Below are 23,549 nucleotides of genomic sequence, written 5' to 3'. Positions count from 1 at the left end.
GTTTTATGTAGAGGTTCCAGCTAGCTTATTTTGTGTGGGCATCTCTATTCTTGTCCCAGTTATAGCTCCTTTTAACTTTTGAAGCTTAGTTGAGGTGGCTTGGTATGAACTAGAAATATGTCCTTCAGAAAGTATTTCTAGAAACTGTCGCTAGAATCATTCTTGTATATGCAAAAGTTGAAGCCTTTCTAGAAGTGGGTCAAGCGAAACTCATGCAAAGCTCTGCAAATGTTCATCATCCTTGCCTTGAATTACTCCAGTTTTGAATTATTCTGTATCAGGGTCTCTCTTCAGAAGTAATGTCAGATTAGCCCCACGGGCAAATATGCATTAGAAGCAGAGCGTAACCAGATACCTTGTTAATACTAGTGACTTCAGGAAGGTTTAATCCTAGATATTCCACACTGGGACTGCTGCATTGTTAGGTAGGGTCAAGAAGGATGTATGTTAATGTGTCACATATGTTAATGTACATCATTGTAACTATCTGAATAACTCTGATAAAGATACAGGAAATGGAGAACCACTTCACAATATCATTTTCAAGACTGGCTTCATTCAAGACAACATGAGTTTTGCCTTTGATTTCAGATGAGCAACATTTTATTTACTAGAAACTTGATTCATGCTTGGGTTATGATGACCATGCTTAATTTGGGGGTGATCTGCAATGACGTGATATTCATAATCTTCACTTTGGAAGAGCAAAGGTTAGGCAGTGCAACATATAGATTGTGTGATGGGGGCTGGAATCAAGGCGTAGTAGCAGTGCCATCCATAAGATTTGCTGATTTTTATTTTTTTTTCTAGGGAATGTTTTCAAAAGAGTTTTTAAGAAGCTACAACTTTCCTCCCTTAATCCACTTCCTTAGAGAGCGGGATGATATATATGCACCGGAGACTGGATTTGCAAATGGCAAAGTGAAAAATATTTCTCCCACCACATTAATGGTAGAAATGGCAGGTTCTTCTTAGCTTTGTAATTTCTAGAAGTTTGAAACTAAGCTCATCCCTAGAGTGCACTGTGCTCGGGGCTTAATTTGATACTGCGTGATTGGCCTCATTTAACAAATGTCAACAAAATCTTGGTCCCTCTCCTTGATTCAGTAGTAACTTTACTGCTGATGTACGAGTCAGATTCTGAGTCTGATAGTCTTATGGGACTGACTTTCCGAAAAGTTATAACCCAATATATGACTTGAAAAAGGCTTGAAAAACTTATTTAGTGCTGTTTTCCTTTTGTGTTTGATGTTTAACCCCCCTCTTGGTACCTGGCATGTTCCAAAGCCATGTCTATGAACTTTATATCCAGCAGGTAGGCAACAGCTGCAAGAGACCAGAATATCTGATGTGTACCGGTGTATTTTCTAGCTTTGCTTTCAACACAAGCTCCCAAGGCAGTCATGAAAGGTGTGCACTAAGTTTGTGGGGGGAGAAGTCAATTTTCTTTGAATAAAATAGTTCTTTAAAGTATGTTTTCTTTCTCGGCTCAACTGTTACCCTGGTAATGAGTGTAATTTCTTCTCATTACTTTTAAACCAGAGCTGAGCATGCCGTTTAGAATCTAACGAATCTAACCTTCTTTGTAACATGAACCCTATACTTCAAAATACTTTTTTTCTAGTTAGCACATAAAACTTCAGGTGTCAAGGATGAAATTTCCTGAGAGTAAATTTCTGAGCTTCCACTTAGTGTTGAAGGATTAAATAAGAGGTAGGCAAAAACATTTTCCAATGGAGAATAACTTGTGTAGTAAAGCATTGTTTTCTAAGTCTACTTTTCTATAAAACAATACATTTCATAAACGTATCTATTTGGGATATACATCAAACCCCCACCTGGGATACATTTTTTAAGTTGCCTGAAGGTCCAAGCAGCAGTTTGAGCTGTCAATGTTGATAGTAGGTACATCTCTCTTACTCAGAAAGGTAATTGATGCTACTAATCCAGTGCTCCTAATGAAGGACACTTGATTGTGGTAGCAATAACAGAGTTTGAACAAAGGTGTAGTAATAACCTGGAAAATACAGCTTGATACAGTTACAGATTTAAGTTTCAGTCTTCCAAGTAGTCATAATCAAGAGCGAATAGCAGTGGTTTAAAAAAGAAATTGTTTTTCATTAAGTTATGCTTTTGGTGTAAGAAATAGTCCTTTGAAGATACATGCTCAGATTTAGCCAAAAATACGCTACAAATTATATATTCATTTTTGTTGTATTGTATAGACTTTCTATGACCTGTGCAAAGTAGTGATCACATCTATTTCAACTGGAAAATCACCTGCTTTGTTGAAGAAGTGAGACGTGTTGCACAAACATGCTGATAAAAATCTGTCTGTCTGAGTTTAATTAATTTCAGTCCAAACACAAGCACACAACAGGTTCAGGTCATATTTATTGTAGCTAATAGGTGATAATTATTATCTGACTTCATAATTCTCTTAGTCTTCCTCAGCTGAAAATACTGAGTCCTGCATTTAAATGTAATTTCAGTAAGTTCTAGCTGAATTGCGTGATCTCAGAATCGAGGAAGATGAAGAGCTTGGAAACGAGTATAATCAGGTACTGTGGTTCACTTGTTTCGTGGTAGCTTTTGAAGCCACAGTGCTCTGTTCATGGTGTGACAGCATAAGAATACACAGTCTTAACTGCTCTGACATAAAGCAAACATTTCAAAACACTTCAGAGCAAAATTTCTGAAATCTCAGCATACACCTAAGGGTGGTGAAAAGCGTTTCAGAATCATTCCAGGTAGATAAACAGAGCTTATTGATGCAAAATGCATCCTGAAATGTTCTGTGTGACTCTTGTGCGCTGAGAGGAAACTATTGATCTGCTGTAGAGAGGTAGAGTGAACGGGCTTCGCTTTGTGGATTTTACTACAGGTTAAGAACTGAATTCCCTTGCTTGTCTCTTGGCAACACAGATTGACATAATTCCTCTAGCAGTTTATAGGCTGTGGTAGTATCTGTGACCTCTTCTATCCCTCAGGCCATAGCTTCATAATCACTTCAATTTTACATAACTATGCACAGCAGCCAAAAAGGGCCGTCTTGTCTTTCCCCATTGCCCCCCAGCAACTCATTCCTGTCCCTTGCCCTGCGCTGGCACTAGCATTCGTATGATCAGTCAGTGAGCTGAATCAAGAAACCAGTCTTGGTTGAAAATGAACCCCAAAACCCCAACCTCAGTACATTTTTATAGTGGAATAACTGAGCTGTGTAAGGAGTTTGCCGTGCATAGCTATGGGTAAAGTAGTCTCTGAGAAAAGTGCACCCTCGTGGGTCTCACTTCTGTACAACAATACGGTGGTGCTTAACTTGTCTAAATAAAAGGCTTTCCAAGTCCTTGGCCAAATGGGCCAAAGATCCAACCCAAAGGAAGATACAACAGAGCTCTTAGGTTACCAAAATCTGTTAGTTGCATATATGTGCAGATAACTGCTAGCATAACTTTTCTGTGACTTTATTTTCTTTCCCTGTTTTGTTTTAGATGTTGGTGCATCAAGTGTTAAAACCCCACTTGAGTCTGTCTTTCATTCTTACAACCAATAAGCATGGAAGAGAGTGTGAAGTAAATTGCTGAGAGGGCTTAAGTTAGGTATAGGCCTGGGAGGAAAGAAAGAATCAAATGTAAATGTGACTTCTAGTGGCCTTGTAGCGTAGTGTTACATCTAACTTTCCATTTTCAGCACAGTGCAACATTGATATTTTATTTCATTCTGGGGAGAGAGGGGAGAAGGCTGGCACTTCAAATTAGCAGCAGCTGCAGAATTAACACAAGGGTGTTAGTGACTCATTTGGAAAAGTACTAGCTAAAACATTCTGTCTCCTAGAAAAAACATTTAAGAAGGGGTTATGATACAAACTTTGAATTTCATGTAAAGTGCCTGTGACCTTCTGGTTTCCTCTGGATAGCTTTCCTGATTAGTGACCATTTGCTTGTGACAGCTGCCCATTACGGGGAGAAGAATACATGAGGACATTTTAGAGGGGGAAGCATCTCTGTTAACAGGGTCAAAGACTCCAGAATGCTTCTTACTTCTTTTGACCCAGCCAGTTAGCTGAAAATTCAGATTTTTATTGTTCCAGATAGAAGGAAAAAATGGTGATACTTAGTTGTTTCTCTGATATAGCTGAACTATTGACAAAGAGCAGTCAAACTTAAGTTTCTCTGAACACAGGGATCTTGAATAATAGAAGCAGTTTCTTTGTTCTTAGTCCCAGATTCCTTTTCCCAGTTCACTATTCTCTCTGCTTAGGCCTTTTATGGGGCTGTATCGTCAGTGAGTATGCTTGGTTTGTTCTCTACTCTTTCCATATCTGTATTTTTGGTGAGTTTTTTCCCCTCCTCTGATGAATATGTGTATTTCCCTGTTTTATCCCCAGGTCCTCCAAATGGCTTTATTTAACTTCAAGAATAGAAGGCTAAGGGGAGATCTGATTGATGTGTAAATCTATTGAATGAGAACGTATAGACAAGGTGGAGCCAGACACTTCTTGGAGGTGCACCAGAATAGGATCACAAGATAATTCCAGTTGGAAGGGACTTCAGGAGCATTCTAATCCAACTTTGTGTGCAAAGCAAGGTCATCTAGAAGATCAGACTGGGTTGCTCAGGGCCTTATCCAGTCTGGTTCTTGAAAGCCTCCAAGACACAGTCTGTCTGCACAACCTGTTCCAGTGCTGGCTGTCCTCATGGTGGTTCTCTTTTTTTACCTACTTATTTCCAGTTTGAAGCTCTCTTGTTTCAGTTTATGCTCATTGACTCATTGTCACACCATGCACCAGTGTAAAAAACTGGCTCCTTCTCCCTGGTAACCCCCTTAAAGGTTTCCATTCTACAAATGGAAAGCTGCTAGTAAGTCCCATCAAAGCCTTCTCATCTCCAAACTGAAGAAGCCCAGTTCCTTCAGCTTTTCACAGAGCGTGTGATCCAGCCCCCAGCCATCTTGATGTTCCTCCAATGAACTTATTCCAGCTTATCAATGACTTTCTTTTACTGGAGGCCCAAAGCTGCATGTAGTATTCTACATGGGGTCTATCAAATAGGGGGATACTCACTTCCCTCACCCAAATGCAGCCCAGGAGGCACACCTTACTGCCAGAGCATGCTGATGGCTTATACTCTGCTCGCTATCTGCCACAACTCCTCAGGGCTGTTCCAGCAGAGCTGTTCCCAGCCGCTCAGTCCCCAGCCTGTGTCATTGCAAGGGACTCTTCCTTTCCAGGTGCGGAACTTCGCGCTTCTCTGATACGAATATGTTAAACATGCAGTCCCAGGACAGACTCTTTTAGTGCTCCCCTTGGTGCTGGTCTCCAGGTAGAGTATAACCCGTTATTGTGTGGCCATCCTGTTAGTTTCATTCCAGTCTAGTTGTCCACTTGTCCAGACTATAATTATTGGAGCTTGGGTCCAATAATGCAGTGGGACACAAAGTCCTTGCTAAAATCAATGTGAATGACATTCACTGCTCTCCCCTTGTCTACAGATGTACTAGTTTTGTCACAGAAGGGAATAGGCAGTAGGATGCAACACAGTGGACACAAGTTGTGACCTGAGAAAGTTGTAATTAGATGTGCAGATTTATTATTTTTTTTTTTTCCCCATAAGGGTGGCCAAGTGTGTGAACAAGTGCCAAGAGAGGATCTGGAATCTCTTGGAGACAGTAAAAACGCAACTGGACAAGGTCCTGAGCAACCTGGTCTAGTTGAACCTGCTCTAGGAGGGAAGTTGGACTAGATGACCTCCAGACATCCTTTCCAAACTACTTTGTGATTCTATGAGGGAGTCCCTGAAATAACTGCTACTACTATTCCTTCTGTGTTTCATCATTGTACGCTGTGATAAGGTATTTGGAAAGGAAGGGTATAGATGGAATTCGCTTTTTCTGTTTAATAGAACATGCATTCTACAAACATGCAAATGATATTTCAGTGATCTCTCCATCATGCAAATTCCCTTATCCCATTTTAGCAAATACCTTGTTTAAGCTGCTTAAAATGTGAAGTTTTAGGTTTGTCTGTTTATTTCTCCTGGCAGAACATCATAGTGCTGCAAGACTATGCTGTAAATCATGACAAACATGTATGCATTCTCATACCAAACCACTCTTTAGGCTGATATTTCTTGCTCCTGCGTCAAATCTGAATTTGTTGATAAGTGTTTGTCTTGGACATGGATTAAAAATTAAATAAAACAATCATCAACCCCAAATTTAAGCTTGTTTCTTTCCAGGTAGACATTATTCAGAGGAACAGCTGAGTACTGAGGAAGACAGTGTTCTGACTTTCTAGTAGTAAAAATGGGAAGAATTAGCATGTTACTGTTGCTCTTCACTGACAGTTCTGCTTCAAGTGCCTTTTATTACAAATTACTGTAAATTCATCAGCTGCAGAAGCTATGGATATATGACGGGCTTCCATACCCACCCACCCAGCTTCTTTAGCCTGCTCGGCTTTTATTAGCACTTCTTTCCAGTGTCTTTTATATACTCACTCCCACATCTTTTCTAAGGATTTTCAATGGCAGGTATAATAATAGGAAGCTCTCATGTTCCCAAACCCTCAAGTTAATCTTAAAGATGCTGTTTCTGTTAGATCTTAAAACACCACCAAACAATAAAAAAGTTAGACTGTAGTTGTCAGCCAGATTGATGATGAGGAAAAATGTAAACCCCACCAAATGGTGGGTTCATTTTTGCGCTGTTAACTGAATCATGTGATCATGGCTCTTCATCAGTTGTGAAAACCGGGTTTCTTGTTGGGTGCCAGAATATATATTTAGGGATCTAAGACAGGGTTAAGCTGGCCTTAAGATGACTTCCTCGTGGTCAGAAGGTTGCAGAGACAGCAGCGTTATCACTCCGAATCATTATCACAGAGCAGAAATTACCTAATTGAAGACTTCTTTATTTCCTTCTTTATCCTAGAGTGTTTACCTTGATGGTGACAGCTGTTTGAACATAAATAAAAGTGAACAGCTCTACAAAAATACAGGATTTGGAAGAAATGAAGAGGTATTTGTGCACTGGGGATATTTCTGCTCTTACCAGTTTTAAATGATATTCTTGGACTTTTACTTAGTTGAGGGCCTGGGACTAGGGATAGGTGTTCTCCAGCATCTAAGAAACTAAGTAGCCATGCATCTTTCTGGGAGAAATAGAAAAAAAATCCACCCCATGGTTAAAAATGACAGAAGAATGACAGAAGTTTCCTTTGCCATCTTGCCCCCCAAAGAGGCAGAAAAACAACTATGCATATTTCATATCTGCTACCGCTTTCCGTCTTTTAAATCTCCAAGTGGAATTTTATGTCAGATGAATAATTGAATAATGAACAAATAAATAATAAATCCTTTTTTTTTTTTTTTCCTCATATTATGGGTCATTTTCAATGCTCACTTGCACTCTATTCAGCTATGTTAAGGTTAGTATAGCTGGCTCCTCTTCTACTGATGTTTATATGAAGTTTAGAAATGCATGTATGTTGGACAACAGAGCTCCTGGCATTTCCATAGCACACCTTTATAGGAATAAGGATTTATCCGAGTGTTGTCTTCCAAACTGTGTTCTATCTTTCTCACTGGTGGAAAGCGTGCTGCATCTCACCCAGTTGCTTTTGTCATCCCTAGAGGATGCTGCAGATCCCTGTGCTCTGGTGGTGGTTGCTAATACTTGTATATACACACATTTGTAAGATGTGTTGGACACACAGTTTAGTTTAGATTGACCTGCCAGTTGTTACAAAATATTCACTGTTGGTTCAGTTTCCAGTTCGTTGTTATTGTTATTCGTTAGTAACAGTGTGGTGTCTACTCTGCAGGATAGCCTGTGCTTCAAGTAACCTTGATATTGGGCCATCGGATGAAGGATGTATGTATGTGCATTATTTATAAAGCATCCCGGGTTGCTGTCCGTACAATGAAGGCATTCATGTGTAAAGCGGGCACTAGCTGTGATTTTTTGCCTAAATTAAGAACTGTCGTGGTTTAAACCCAGTCAGGTAATTCGTTCGCTCACTTCCCCCCCTTTCTTGCCCTCTCCCTGCTCCTGGAGGGACAGAGAGGAGAATCGAAAAGAATGCAACTCCCACGGGTTGAGATAAGAACAGTTTAGTAACTAAGGTATAACACAAATCACTACTGCTACCACCAATGATAATAATGATAAAGGAAATAACAAGGGAAGAGAATACAACACCTCAGCACCAGCTGACCGATAACTCGCCCCCCAAGCCCGACCAAGCTCCGACCGATACCTCCTCCAACCCTGCAGTCTCCCAGCCCTTCCGGCTCACTCCCAGTTACATCCTGGGCATGATGTGCTGTGGTATGGAATACCTCTTTGGTCAGTTTGGGTCAGGTGTCCTGTCTCTGCTTCCTCCTGGCTTCCCCTCCTCCCTGGCAGACCATGAGGCTCACAAAGTCCTTGGCCAAACCAAAACATCACTATCAGCTCTGTTCCCAGGCCGAAAGTCAAAACACTGCACTGCACCAGCTACCAAGAAGGAGAAACATGACTGCTACTGCTGAACCCAGGACAAGAACTTAGTCCTTCTCTTGACACTGATACTGAGCTCCATGTGTTCTCTAATTTATATGGCCATAGAATCTAGGCTTTGCAGAAAAATCATGCACCAGAATCTTACTTCTATTTTATCCCAAGAAATAATGAACATTATAACATTAATTTTCATATTTGTTTCATTATAGCTCTCCTTTTTTCAGTTTCAATGAGCTGCAAAACCTCCAGGCCATACCACGCTGTTGTTCATGCCAGCCTATAGCTTTAAAGCAGGATTCAGCAGCCATTTGCTCTGGATCCCTTGGGGACAGCGGAAAGAAAGCTCACTGACATCAAGGGTTCTGTACAAGTCTGAGCAACTCTGGCTTGCCTAATGACTGGAGGATGTCAGGAGACAGAGCTGGGACTTCTGGGAGCAGAAAGCTGAGAGCCATGTCTGGGAATGACAAATATTTCACAGTTTCAGTGAGACTCTTCTGATAATTGATACTTATAGGAATAGCATCTGGAAAAGAGGAAAGGAAAGCATGGCTCAGGATACCAATGTGAAAAGAACACAGAAGTAGTCTGGTCTCTGTATTTTCATATGATCTTGGCTTCACTGAAGTGATAGACACCTCTGGAAGAACTACCTGCTGTTAGTCCTTACTTCTACACCGAGACCTATAGCAGCTGGCCTTGGGAGCAGTGGGTTTGCAGAGAAGGCAGGTGGTTCCACAGGGGGGGATCCTCTTTGCTTTCTTTGCCCTTCCTGGCATTGAGCTTATCTCTGAAAGTGGGTTAAATTGGTTCCTAAAAGCTGGCTGTAGGCCTGTCTCTTGAGCCTTATGTTGTCATTCGAGATAGGAAAAGAGAAGTGAAAAATACAAAGCTGGACCACAGGGAAAATATAAGGAAAACTAATTTTGAAAATTGCTGTAGAAAACAGATAAGGGAGAAGAATAAGAGAGAAAAGAGCAGGGGGGAGAAAAAGCACAGTTGAGTGGAGAGGCTGTGGCATGTGTGCCAGAGTATGGCACAAGAACATGCCTCCAGCTGCCAGGTCATCCATGGGGAGTTGCATCTCCCACAAAAGGAGATTGAAGGCAGTATTCTGCAAGAACTCAGTTAGAGGATTGCTAAAGTTCACCAAGAATTAAAGGTTATTTTTTCAAAAACAAAGGAGAGTTCTGGGGAACAGACAGGCAAGTCCTCTGGGAAAAGCCTTGTTTTATATAGATTGTGAGAGGACAAAAGCTAGTTGTGGAGCAAACTTGGCAGTTGTCTTTGCTGTGTAACTGGTGTAGCCATATTGTGATACTGTAGATAAAGTTTCAGAGGTAAACTCCTCAGAAGTTAAGACTTTGCTGTTTCTTTTTATTTCTTGTAGATTATATGTCTGTTTTATTGTTACGCTGAAACTAGAGTAAGTGCAAGGGCTACCTGAACACCGTCTTAAGTAACGTGGTGATGTTGCTGTTCTTTTTGATATCTTACATGTTCAGAAATTCATTTATCCCAATAGAGTTGGTATGAATCTGATCCAAGAAAATACACAGTTATGGAGTTAGCATCTACTTGGCAGCCAGAATATCATTACTGGCAAAAGTGGCTAAACAGTGAAACAAAATAAAATAATGAGAAGGCACCCATCTCAATATAAAAATTTAGAAGAGTATGCATGGAAAATAGACTTCAGTTGACATTATACAGTGTATCAGCCAGAGCGAAACTCTGAGTGAATTCATAGCAACGTATTTTCATGTCTTTTAAGTTTTACGCTTACATGGGCATGCTTTCTTATATGAAAGATTTTATAATTCATTTGTGCTGTTTGTGCAATGCCTGCTTACGTACAATACGTGCTTACGTATCCAAGCACGCTACTCTGGTCAAGTGTCAGTCAACTCAGAGACTAGGGTCAGTCCTAGCAGCCTGAGCAGAGCTGGTGTTTGGGCTAGAAATAACATTCCAGCCTGCTTTGGTGATCAGGGAGGTGGGCTTTCTATTTAGATTAACATCACTTGGAGGGAAAAGCAGTACCAAGAGAAGATTTGAAGTCCTAAAGTCACCACCAGAGAATAGCATTTTCAGTTCCTATAACTGAGATGGAATGATTTGTATATTTTAATTCATATTTTTTGGTGAAGTCATTAGAATCACTCTCAGCTGCGCTATAGCGTTTGGAGGTGGTGGAGGTCACGGTGTTACAAAGGGGTAATGCAGAGCTTGTGTTTTTCTGTCAACAGTCTACCCCTGTAGGGGCAGGGCTTTCGTTTTGTGAAGAAGGGGTCACAAACAATAAACAGTGATTTTGCACTTTGAGTATGCTATTCTGAAGCCACATCTGACCAGGAGAAGATCCTTTTTATTTTACTTAGCTTTAATGTCTCTTTTTTGGTAGATTCTGGTTTTGCTTCTTTTTGTTGTTTTTTAATCATTGGTTCTATAGGTGACATTATCCCTCAAAAAGTGATAAAATCCCAGAGTTTTATGGCCTATAGTTTCATCCTGCATCTCTCTCATGTGCAGAGATCCTCTAAGGATGGTATTTGGCATCTAGTTTCTTTATACTGACAGCAGGGATCTTTGAGAGGTAATTGCTGTGCAAGCACTGCGCAGTGCTAGCACAGCGAGTGCTGGTGGAAGGCCAGATATGAGGATTTATTTGGTATTCTGGAATAATTATCCCCAAATAATTTTAAGTGAGGAGAGCTTACTTCTTGAATAAGAGTACCATTGTCCAAAACAGCTTAATCCACTTTCAAAGCCAGCTAAACAAGGAAAACGATTCGTATTCTGCAATGTGATTGCCTTCATTCACGGCATTATTTATAAATGTTGTTATATTTTAAACTGTTAATCTGATACAATTTTAATGCATACATGAGGCTTCTGTTCCTACTTCTTTCCAGGACAAAGCCTTACAGGTTTGATGATACTGAAGTAAACACACTGGAATGTTAAGAGAGTAAAAGCTATCAAAGGTGGAAAATATTGATGCCAACAAGTTTTCAACCTTGTCTACACTTAAAAATATAATGGGATTTATAAGGAAATACTGTTCTGGAATTACTGAACATTATAAATTCCCATATATATGTTCACATACCTGCACGTCCATATCAGGGGTTGTTTGAGAGTAGTTCTGGTAAACTTCCAAATGTAGACAAGACTTAATTAAGCTGACTTGATGTGCTAAATTCATGTTCACTAAAACTCTGTTAACTGTATTGTCTGCTAATTAATAATTTTAATAGTTTTAATTATATGATTAAATCCAGTAATACCAGAAATAAATAAATGCACTATGAATATTTATTCACTTCACTAAGTGAACATTTTGCCTGCATACAGTATTCACAACTGGGCTCCAGTGCACTCGGCAGAACACAGATGGGATCTGTCTGTGTTCTTTTAGATGTCTTTGTTCTTGAAAATTCTTAGTACTGAAGTAACACAGGTATCTTGGATTTAAGTGTAAATGGAAAGGTTTCTAGGATATGCAGCATTGCAAAACACAAGTAATAACATGAATATATGTATCAACTATATTAACACTTTTATATTAAATAGTATACTACTACTACTAGTTTTATAAAGTTATGTTGCACAGAAGAATGGATTTGAAGTTGGTTAGCTTTATAAAAACCATGTTTACAATGATGTATAGATATACCTATATTTAATTTAATTGTTTAAGTGTTGGCAAGACAGACCAACTCCTCTCAGTTCTAGCCCTCCAATTAAAATTGAAGGGGAATGGAATTAAATAAGTAACACTGAGTAGAATTTAACTCTAGATACAGAAAAAACTCAGTTTCAGTCTGTAGCATATTCTGCTTTTGTACAATATGAGCCTTACAGACTTCAAAGAGAATTGTACATTTGCATCCCAGGGCAGAAATTGGCCATGTGCTTGGAAGCATGAAATCTCTCAAGGTAATACTTCATAACTATGGAATGTATCCCATGGCTGATATGTAGCTAAGAACAGAGAATCAAATTACACATTAGAAATACTTGAAATTAAATATTTTTCTAGTAAAAGAGAGCATTATGCTGGGTAAACAATATATGTTTTCTATTTCTATGCATTGGAATATAAATACATGAAGTATCTAAATGTGTACGGTTTTATTTCCTTTTTTTTTTTTTTTTTAATGAATTTTAGTACTATTTCTTTAAGGAGTAAGATTTTTTTTTTTTTTTTTTCCTTGAGTTCATTTATTAGAGTTTTATGCTCGATTCTTTTAGGGATTTTTAATTTCTTTTTACATTCTTTTCTGCACTCCAATTAAGTCTGGAATTTCTGATCTTAAGCAGCTAATTTCCAAACATACAGACTTGTTTCAGCAAGGAAGGAACAAACATAATATCCCTAAATTCTCATTGGCATCTGCACAGAAGCATCCACCAAGGTGTCTTTTATTAAATAAAGAATTAAAATTACTGAAAACAAAAAATAAATTGGTGAACTTTCTTGTCCATGTTACTGCATTTAAGAGCAATAAGAATTACGTGACTATTCACTACCCTTGCCATTATAGACAAGCTGTTTTGTCCTCATGTGGACATACATACGGTGGTGTCAACTCCACTTGGATTTCTTGAATCTATTTGCAGTAAAACCATATACTGGTGAGGTTTAATGGGGGGCACTGAACACCATCCATCTTATCTTCTTACCATGATACTCCTGCCTGCCTAGAGTGTTGTTGTGCCAGGTAGGGAAGGTGATGATCACAGTTTTGGCTAAACAGCTCTCATAGTTGGGGAGACCCTTCTCTCTTGTCTTTGATCAACATAAGAAATGGCTGAGGATCCAGCCAAACCTGCAGAGAGCAAATTCTTGTAGGAAATAGAAAACCATGCTTATTTGACATAAAACACATAATAAAGGAAATGCAAATTTTCTTATATTTGTTATTTTACCTGAGGTTCTGTTCATGGGAGCCCAGGTGGTCAGGAGGATTGTCTGTGGAAGCTGGGTTTGTCACTGCAGGATAGACTACAAGGTACTTTGTAACTTATTTAGTTTATCAGCTGTTACTTTTTATATTATTAAAACACCCTAGAAGCCCTACTCAGAGGTCAGGAATCCTTTACATGAGGTGTGGGACTGCCACACAGGCCTTTCGTGTCTCAGTGAAACACAGGAGACAAAATGGATTTAGGAGTTTATGAACAAACTGAGGAGTAGTAGTGTTTTGTTTGATCATCTTTGCGTTTAAGATAGACATTTTTGGAAACTGTTGCCTAATGTGCATTCAATACCCTGTAAGTAATGGGTACTAATAGAGAAATGTCAATAGTTTATTAGGGAAATCTAGGGAGATAATATCAGGCTCCTTAAACTCCTGATAAAGAGCAAAGCGACACATTAATCTAATTGTCAAAAGAACTATATATACACCTCAGCTGCAACAAAGTGAGACACTTTTTGCTAATATTTCCTTTACAGTAACTTTTACAACTTTCAGCTCTGTGTCAGGATTCTTAAAATGCTTACTCTTGGGAACAGCATTTGGAACTATTCATGTAGTTAAGAACACTCACATGATTAAAAGTTTGACCTGCTATCTGACCTTTGCAGATCAGGTTGGAAGTATTTTGCCTGTATTTACCATAGCTCAGAATTGTCCAGATTCAAGCAAACACACTGATAAAAATGTAGGTGTGTTGAACTTTGTGTAAGTTTTTAGACACATGTAGTTGGGGTTGGAGGAACACTACACTGGTTATTCTGTTATTTTGCAAAATAAAAGCCAGTTACAAAAAGCACATCTTTCCCTGAAAAGGGATTTCACAGGAAGACTGTGCATTTGTATGAAATCTAATGGCCATTTGTTCAGTGAAATTTCACTGCCCTGCTGAGCACAAAATACAGAAGCACTTATAAACTAGAAACTTGCAATGCTGTAAGTTACATACTTTGAACAATAAATGAACTCTCTCCTTATACTGAACTGAAGTTTAGGAATGTAGTCATCTTTGTCTCATAATTTTCTGCCTGCACACACCCAGTCTGCACTTCTAAGAACAACTTGCCATTGAAGGAGCACACATGTCCTATATTTTTGGTGACAACTGTATATTTTTGTAGTGGAAGATGTCTTTACATTAACAAAAATAACTTCATAATGATTATATATTAGAGTTAGTGGTGCCAGTTTTGCATTATAGTGTGCATGCATACGTGTTAGGACATGAATGATATTTTCAGAGTAACCATACAGTTTGTGGAACTGTTAAGTGGTTTTGGCTCCGTTCAAGTATTCAGCAACATGTCTGTTGAATATGCACTGTTTTTTTCCTCATTAATCTAATATTGCCGTTTGTTAGGCTGTGATGAGTATGTTCTCCAGACAAGCTAACAAAAGATAACAGATCAGTTCTCTGTCCAGGAAAATAACAAGACGTAAACAGAATATTAGACCAGGGCTTTAGAGGACAACCCATCATTCTGAATAAGAAAAAGGTCAGCCTGGTGTGACGCCTCTAACTGTGCTTCAGTACAGGTAAATATAAAACCATAAAGAAAAGCAATTGCCATTTTAAAGCCAAGTGTAAAAAGCATAAGCTTCATTATCACTCTGATCTGGATGAACCTTAAACAATGTTTACAGTAAGGTTTGGATAGTTGCCTAGCACTGGAGTATACACAATTAAACAACATAGCTGAACTTTTCTTTCATGTCAGTGTACTGCTAAAATGACCTCCATTGTACTCATATCGTAGTAATTCTTGGAACTTACAACATAAACAGGAGTAGAGAACGTTTACTTGTAATTCTATCCCATGGTAGCTGAGGGCATGAAGGGCCAGAACTGCATTTTAATCTATAGAGCTTCAGAAGTAAATGAGAGATACAAAACAGTGGTAAGGGCATAGTAAAACATGAACTCAATTCTGACATGTGAGTGTTTATACCTGAATTTGGGAGTTGCAAGTATGGACTAATAGTTATTTAACACTGCAAAACTAATTTTGATTGGGTCTCTGCCCTTCTATTTCTGTGACTAATAAGCATCTGTGTACTCATCTTTGCTTTGGTATAGTAACCCAAGAAAAGTAAACACAAATTACTGAAGGGCTAAAGGAAAGCTGAAACAACAAGCCAACTTGTACACTTTGAAAGTGGATCATCTGAATTGGAACTGCAGTTTGGCATGTCATTAGTCTCAGAAATACTTGTGTTTGACATTATAACAGTAGGGATTTCCAGAATCATATGATTTCACACTTGTTCTAGTTATTTCTAAATTTTAGTTAAAAAATATTATTTTGGATACCACTTTTGCATGCACATGCATTATAATAGTTTTTGTAGCCCTTGTAACAAATGTTATCTCATTAATTTGCTGCACTCAGTTTCTATTAAACTTTATTTTTATGTGCAGACTATATATGAATGAACATTTTTAATGAAAAACTGTTAATGGCTGTATGTAAAAGTGGAAGTTAATGTAGGTTATGAATTTAAATGTGCTGTATATGAGTTGTTTAAATCTACAATTAACTAGGTTGGGTGCAGTTGGTGACACTGCAGAAAGATGAACGCTAATTATACTGACTACGAAAGATGCTCTGAACTTTTACAAGCATCCAGAAGAGCAGTTCAAAGCTTATGAACAAATTATAAACATAAATGCTCCAAATAGACAGTGTTTTCTTTCAAATATTCTTTTCAGTCAAGACCTCTTCACCTTTGCTTTTGTAGGAATAACATTAATCCTGTGCAATTACAGATAGTCACAACACTCGCTCATCTGAGCTTAAACTAGGTTTTTGTAGTATTTGTAGACGTGAAACTAAAATGTTTAAATTAGACATTCTCTTCACTTTCGCTGAGCAGTTTTTACTGCTCATTGACCAAAATTTGTTCGCACTATTGTCTGAAATTGCAGTTTATTGCAGTTATGATAGAATAATTATATTCTACTTTGTCTGGACAGATATTCAGCTGGAGAGTGTATTATCTATGCCAGTATTATTGCTGTAAAAATACAGAACTTGGGAATAGTGCATGGGTTCTTGTATGAGTAGTAGATAAACAATTTTATTAGCAGTCCTGCAGCATGCCAGCTAACAGTGTTAGAAAGTGTTTTTCCAAGCAATCCGTATCACAAGTTTTTTTTGTCTGTGAATGTACGGCAACTTTATTAACTTTGAAATGAATTTTCTCCTTTGAATTAGGCCTTTGTGCCAGATGCAATTGACATAACATTGCCAGCTATTGCCAGTACCTTTCCCTCATATTTTCAATAAAAAAAAAATAGTTCTTCAATATTTAATGAATTCTTGCTTTTTAAATTAGATGGGGTTTTGTATGTCCTGGGAATCCAAAGAAAGTCACTGGATTACAAAGTCCAATTAATATGTTGGTGCTCTAAGTACATAAATCAATGGAAAGTAACTGTGTAGACTGTGAGGGGAATTCATCGTTTGCTACGTACGCTTGGTACACAGCTTTGCGTTTGTAGGCTGGAAACAAGCACACTGTGGGGACACTCTGGGTTTAGGTGGTGACTGGTATTTAGGTGTGCAAGAATTGTAGGCTGAGGGCAGTAAAAGAAAATGCCAAACCTAAAGGCACATGGCTGGTGAGAATCAGTAAAGTCACAGCTGTGTCCTCTGTAGAGGCTTGCCTGCTAGTTTAGGTGGGGAGCAATTTGTTGATACTTGCTGGTAACTTCACCTGTATTTCCACCAATTTGAATGGGCTTACACCTAATGAATAGAGAAACTCTGAAAGCCATTACAGTTAGTTCACTTTCAATTGCAATTACCACATTTACTGTAAGAATATTGTGCTACACTGCACCTCTTGTGCCTGTAAATAATTCTGTATTAAGATAATGTTAATGTCTGCTAATATAATTCTACCTTCTCCTCACCGGCAGCACAGTTTTCTTCTAATAATATCTAATGGCATGCATTTGTAGCTAGTGCCTCTGTGTACTGGTGCCAGCCATCCCATGTGCAGATAAAGGGCTGTCGCTGCTTCTGTAACAAAGTTGTATTAGCTAGGTTTAGAGCTAGCCTGTATTTTATTTGTTATGTTCACTTATAAACTGGGACTTCTCTCAAAATGAGTTTATAGAAAATAATTAGTACAAAATATATTTTGTTTTATTTTTTTAATTGTAAAAGGAAGATAGCATCTTGTTTGAGTGATATTTGCTTTCAACGTTGATATAAATTGCCATTTAAAGTGAGAGACTGTTACCTGATATTTCATGATGTCCAAATGTCTTTATGTTATATTGATAATATGACTGGTTGAATTTTTTAAGACTGTCATTCAAACAGTAAAATAAGTGTTAAAACAATTATCAAAAGATAAAATAAGCTGTATCTTTTGGTAGGTATTTTCTGGTGCATGTTTGGATCCAAATCATGTAAGGTGTAAGGTGCTACACAAAGATGAGGTCCTATTTATGTCCTAAAATAGGCCTAAAGTGATACATGAGTAATGCCCAAACATTGCTTTGATTCTCTGTCCAGATCCATGAATGAGTTTCATGGCTATTGTGATTATCTCAGTAGACTTGAAACACCCAGTTGATATACATCCACGTCAAGATCATTTCAGCCATGCAAATCATGATTTCAGTGGAATTAATAGTTGCATGTTTTACCTCAAAAAGTCAATGATATGTTCACTCAGTCTCATTCACTGTTCCAGTGAAAACTAAAATGCATTTGTAGACCTTTCTGTTCAACACACCCAGATGTGCAGGTTTAATTTTGTGCAAGTATTCTTTATTTGCATGGTCCATAACCGCTGATGTGATTGGGATTAGATAAATGAAGAATCCAGATTCAAATCATACAGTAGGTTTCCCTCCTAGTCAGTTTCTCATAAAGGGGGAAATTTATAGGCTTAGCCTATAAATTGTTTGAATAGTTTTGTGGGTTTTTTCAATAGATAAATTCTAATTTATGAATTGCTAGAATGTTGCTGTCATAAGGTCTCACTATTTAGTGAATTTACATGTCTTCATCAATTCTTTCAGAAATCTGTTGTTTATTTTTTCATGTCACAAAAAGCTTAACAAAAAAGGCACAAGCCAGTTCAGCTTATAGAAGACACAAAAAATACAAACCACTGTAACCCATTAAACTAATTATGATATGAAAAATTAACATCTCCAGACTCTATGCTTCTTTTTTTTTAACTTCTGCATCAGGACAAAAATGGATTTGGCATGCCTGTGAAGCAACATGAATTTGCAGTCAGAAACACAGACTATTAACAATAAACCTCCACAAATGCAGTCCTAAAGGACTTTCTCTCAAAATGTGTCCTGTTGTAAAGCACTGGGATTACTCATAGTAGTAAGGATCTGTTCTGGGACTTTACAGGGTTGCCACCCAACCATTTTGTGGCTCCCAAGATATGCAGACCTTTCATAAAATACAGGAGCTGAAGCAAAGTACTTTTTTATATGTAGCCTTGCCACTTTGGAGATGCTAGGATGTTTGGGCCTTACAGTGCCATCACGTTTTAAGCAGAACTCTCCAGTGCTTTCACTAGCAAGATCTACTTGAGAATTGATGGCAAGAATATGACCCTGGTGTGATGTGTGCTTGCAGGCTGAGCGGTGGTGGGAGGCCAGCTGTGGAATGTGGGAAAGCGGCTGAACTGCTGAAGTCATGCAGGGAATGTTAAATGTGTCTCCAGCTGGCAGGGAGCTGCGGCTTAAACACAAGCTCCAGGTCCTGGGTATTGCTGAGTGTTCCCAGCACCCTCAGCTCCTGCTCCCCTGAGCACGGCGCCAATACATGTTGCAAATGGATCGAGCAGAAAATGAAATGCCTGTCGCCTTTTAGTGGACTTTAATGGCAAATGATATGAGGCAGTGAAGGCTTAAACTTTATGATTATAAACTATTACAGTAGCCCTACCCAGGCAGTGAGAAGCTCGGTCCAGGAAAGTTAACTGTGCAACTCTTAGTAGAGAGAAAAAGGGTTCTTATATTTTTCTTTTATATTTCCTTGGGGTATGTTCCTCTTAAGAGAAAATGCAATTAATCCTTCTTTAACAACTCCATCAATTTAGCTAACAAGTTCCAATTTCACAGTAAAACCAACAAGGGAAGTGGTTGCTGCCTACCTGGCATGAAAAGGGCAGAGGGAGAGTAAGTGGGAAATGTGTTGCAACCCGTCTTCTGGGTGGACAGTCAGAATTTCCTCAGGTCCTCTGGTATTCCTTCATTAGCAGGGTAGCTGCTGTGAATACCCCCTAAGGGATACCTGCAGGTATTTTTATAGGTTTTTTTATCATGCTGACATAAGCTCACTTTGTCTCATCCCTGAGCTAAAAGGAAACCTTGTGGGGCAGTGCCTAACCTGAGCTAAAACGTCCTGCTGAGGTGTCAGCAAGGTGACTGCTGGTCCAGGGGCTCAGGCTGTGTAATCCCAGGTCTATTGGAAGAAGGCTGTGTAATCCCAGGCCTATTGGAAGAAGGCTGTGTAGACATACTCTATGTTGTCTAAAGGTATGCTGAGGAAAGAACTGGAGAGCACAACAGTAAAACTCAAGAGATGGCAACTTTGTTAGGAATAACATAGGAGTATAGAGTCCTATCTATTAAATATGATATAATCAACAGTTGCAATTGGATTATTACAAACTGCAGTATTTAACTGCCAAACCATGTAAGGCCCTACCAACAGTCCCCAGCTGGAAATTCCTTGATGCCTTCCTAAGGCCAATTTTCATAATAAGATTACAACTTTAAATCATCAAGAGAATGCATTGATCAACTGTTTTTCAGCTTTTGTTTAGCTAGAGGCTCCACCCAAGTAACTCTGGTCATAAGACATTTTCTTCTGTTAGAGTCATAACTCAGGATGTGTCACAAATGCCATTAACATTGAAACAGCAGTGGGCTGTGCCTCCTTATTTCTAATCCTGACCACAAACCTCTTGACTCTGGATCAGAAACAAAATGAAGAAACATGAGAAAAATGCATTTTTAAACTTTTCCTATGTAAGCAATAATTTAAGGGGGTTTAGAAATTAACTCTGGTCAATCTTCCTGCACATATTTCAGATGTTACTTTCACCAGCTAACTGCACTCCCTCCCCTGCTTAGGCTCTCCTCCCTACTCATATACCTTCCCAGTGGAGGCAGCAAGGGGACATCTGCCCATGCCTCTGCTCTTGCCTTGCAGAGTTTGACATTACCGATCTAGTTTACTGTCCTTGATGCATCATAAACACTGCTTCTTGAAGCAAGGTGTTCCCTACCTGGGTAACTACAGAAGGCTGCCTGGGAGCAGAGAAGAAAGTTTGCTGTAGGCAGTAGGTGAAAAAGGAATACATCTGGGACTGAAATAGAGCTGTATTGAAAAAAATCAGTTGGGAAAGAGGATGGGGACACAGCAGCCAAGGGAATAAAGAAAAGCAGAAACAGAAAGAGTACTTTGCAAGCTCGTGAAAGCTCACCTTTCAGCCTCCTCCTCAGTTTCTCCTATGGGAATAAAATCCTTCTCACAGTCAGGAGGTGGAGTGCCTGGAAAGTAACCCTAATGGTGAGGGGGGGTGGGGAGATGTGGGGAAAAAAGGTTGCTGAGCTAAGGTACCACACGTTGTACTTGGAGCAGCTGAGGCTCTAGCATTCCCTTCTGCTTACTGCTAGTCAGGCATTTTTGGCAAAAGAGCAAAAAGGACACCTGGAGGCAGCAATACCTCAGACTACTAGAGGAAGGCTTGCAAATGCTCATCTGCCAAAGCCTAACTTGTAGCAAGAACATTCACTCCTCTCCAGTAGTCAACCATTGCTGTATGGTATCAATAGAAGCAGCTGGTGCAAGTAGCGGGTCTGAAGGAGATGAACGGGAGACGAACGTTAAGTGCTCATAATTTGTGCTCCAAGGTCCGCAGCTCAATTCAGATCAGTATCCTGTAATACAGAAGATGCATTGTAAAACTAAAGCTGTGTTTTCAGATGTATTCTTTTGTAGCAGTACCAACTTTAAGCATCCCTCTTTGTCTCCAGATATTCTTTCTCCCCACATTACCCCATCAACAATGCCAGCAGAGCTGTTAGTGGGGCCATACAATGAAATACATCTGGGAACTGGTCCAGGTTAAAAATAAACAGCAAAAATGAATACCAGGAACAAGGAGGATAAGGGGGGAAATGTTTATGCTAGCACTGTTGCTGAAAGAAATGTAAGAAACTTTGCACTAGTGAATTCTCATTTACTGTTGGAGAAAATGACAGTTGATGTTGTGCAAAATAAAACATCAGATCTCTGTTGTAACAGTATGAGAAGAGCAACTGTGATTATTATTTACCTTCATATCTTATAAAAATGTAAACTAGTATTCATTTACTACATAAATGTTACTGCCATGGAGAATGTGGCCTAGTAAGGCCCCCCTGTAAAATCTGTAAGTAAAAAGGGGTTACAGAAGTTAAATATTAAAAATTGTTTTTGTCTTATGGTGGAGGAAAAAGTAGTTGTGCAACTCAGACTAGAATTAGGAAGCTTCTAGATAAAATCCTGTGCTATAGTATCAGAATATTTAATGCTAGATTTTGTAGTTCTTGGTATAAAGTAGACTAATAGTCATGCTAAAAGGCTAATTGATATATATAAAGAAAGGATATTTATTTTCATTACTACAAATGAAATGAGAAACGTAGTATCGAAGTATAGAAATAGAGGGAAAATGAACTACCTTTTCCAAGTAGAGATTAATGACTGCTCCTGTACAGCATAAAAAATAATCCAGTCAGTCAGTCTGTTCTTACTGGTGAAATCATACCACAGGTCATGAAATAAGCTCATGAAGTGAAAATGGAATGAGAAGAGCATGCTATATTTGGGGAAAAACCAGATTTACAAAGGCTAGGGCACCCTATCCAATGTATTTGTAAATAGGTCTTTTGATTCATGTAAATAGGGCATGCCACATTATATTTCATATCTGCAATTGGTTAAAAACAAACAACACAAACACAGCAGGGAACGACTGACTGGGTGTTGAGATGACGATGTTTTTGCATATGTGGTGAAGCAGGATGCCAAAGGCAGAGGTCTTTCCACATCCAAGGAGCTTTGCCAACCTCTTCTAACATCCCAACACCTTGAAGAAACCTTTTGTGTCTTAAAGCAAGATTCTCTTAAATAGTTTCAAACATAGCCTTATCTGTCTGGGTCTTATGCCTTATAAAGTGGATTAAAAGACTGGATAGTTTAGGGGGACTGACACTTATGTGATAAGAACTATCTGAAGATTTTTTTTTTGAGTTGAAGACATTTATCATCCACCTGAACTGTAACATTTGTAGAGATTTCAGTGAAACGAGAACAATTCTTTGCCCCAATTAATTTTTAAGATGTTTAAAGTTAATTTAAAATGAAGATAATTTTGAAATTTTGTATTTAATGATTTAACAAGAAAAAGGTTAGAATGTTGTAAATAGGTGTACTGTAAATAACTTCAGTGAGGTTTATTGTTGTTGCTGTCATTCCTGATGCCAATGTCAAAATTAGCTCAGATTTGTTGGTGTATTGTCTCTGGACCCTCCTTGCTCATCCATCTTCCAGATCAAACGCTTCCTTGTATATTTAAGAGCTCTTGTCCTTATTTCTATGTCCTGATTTTTGGAAGATAAGGGTATATCCTTTATCTTCTTCCTGGCTAATAAAAGGGTTGCTTGAACTACATTGCTGTAAGATAAGTAATTTTTAATCAACTTCTACCTCTGCTCTTCTTTCCTTTTGCTTTGCTTTTTGCTGCTTTTGCTTTTCACAGATTTTGCAAGTACTTCAGCAAAAATTACATAGTTTATGAGAGTTCATTTTTCACTTATTTTACATCTGGTAAATTGTCTCGTATTTTATGATGTTTAAGATTTGACAATGAGAATATAGTATATAAAGGTGTGAATGATGTTGACATGGTTTTATTCCAACCACATCTGATTCAAAAAAATCCTTAATTCCCCAAAACATGAAAGATTTCCAATCTGGTGTAACTGTCTAAAGACACAGTAGCTAGTAAGAAGTGAGCAAAGTT

At 38.6% G+C, this 23,549-nt stretch overlaps 1 protein-coding gene across 4 annotated transcripts in view; it reads left to right on the top strand.

The window, feature by feature from the left end:
- The window catches only part of RBMS1 (RNA binding motif single stranded interacting protein 1), a 153,397-nt gene that overhangs the window by 5,054 nt on the left and 124,794 nt on the right, over positions 1 to 23,549 (top strand). The window lies entirely within an intron of this gene.

The sequence above is a fragment of the Pezoporus flaviventris genome, unplaced genomic scaffold (genome assembly GCF_033815535.1).
Source record: "Pezoporus flaviventris isolate CSIRO_AGI_PZ_B2104156 unplaced genomic scaffold, CSIRO_AGI_Pfla_v1 ptg000001l, whole genome shotgun sequence".
Lineage (NCBI taxonomy): Eukaryota > Metazoa > Chordata > Aves > Psittaciformes > Psittacidae > Pezoporus > Pezoporus flaviventris.
The sequence above is the reverse complement of the archived record's forward strand: the minus strand, read 5'-3'. Positions and strand labels throughout refer to the sequence as shown.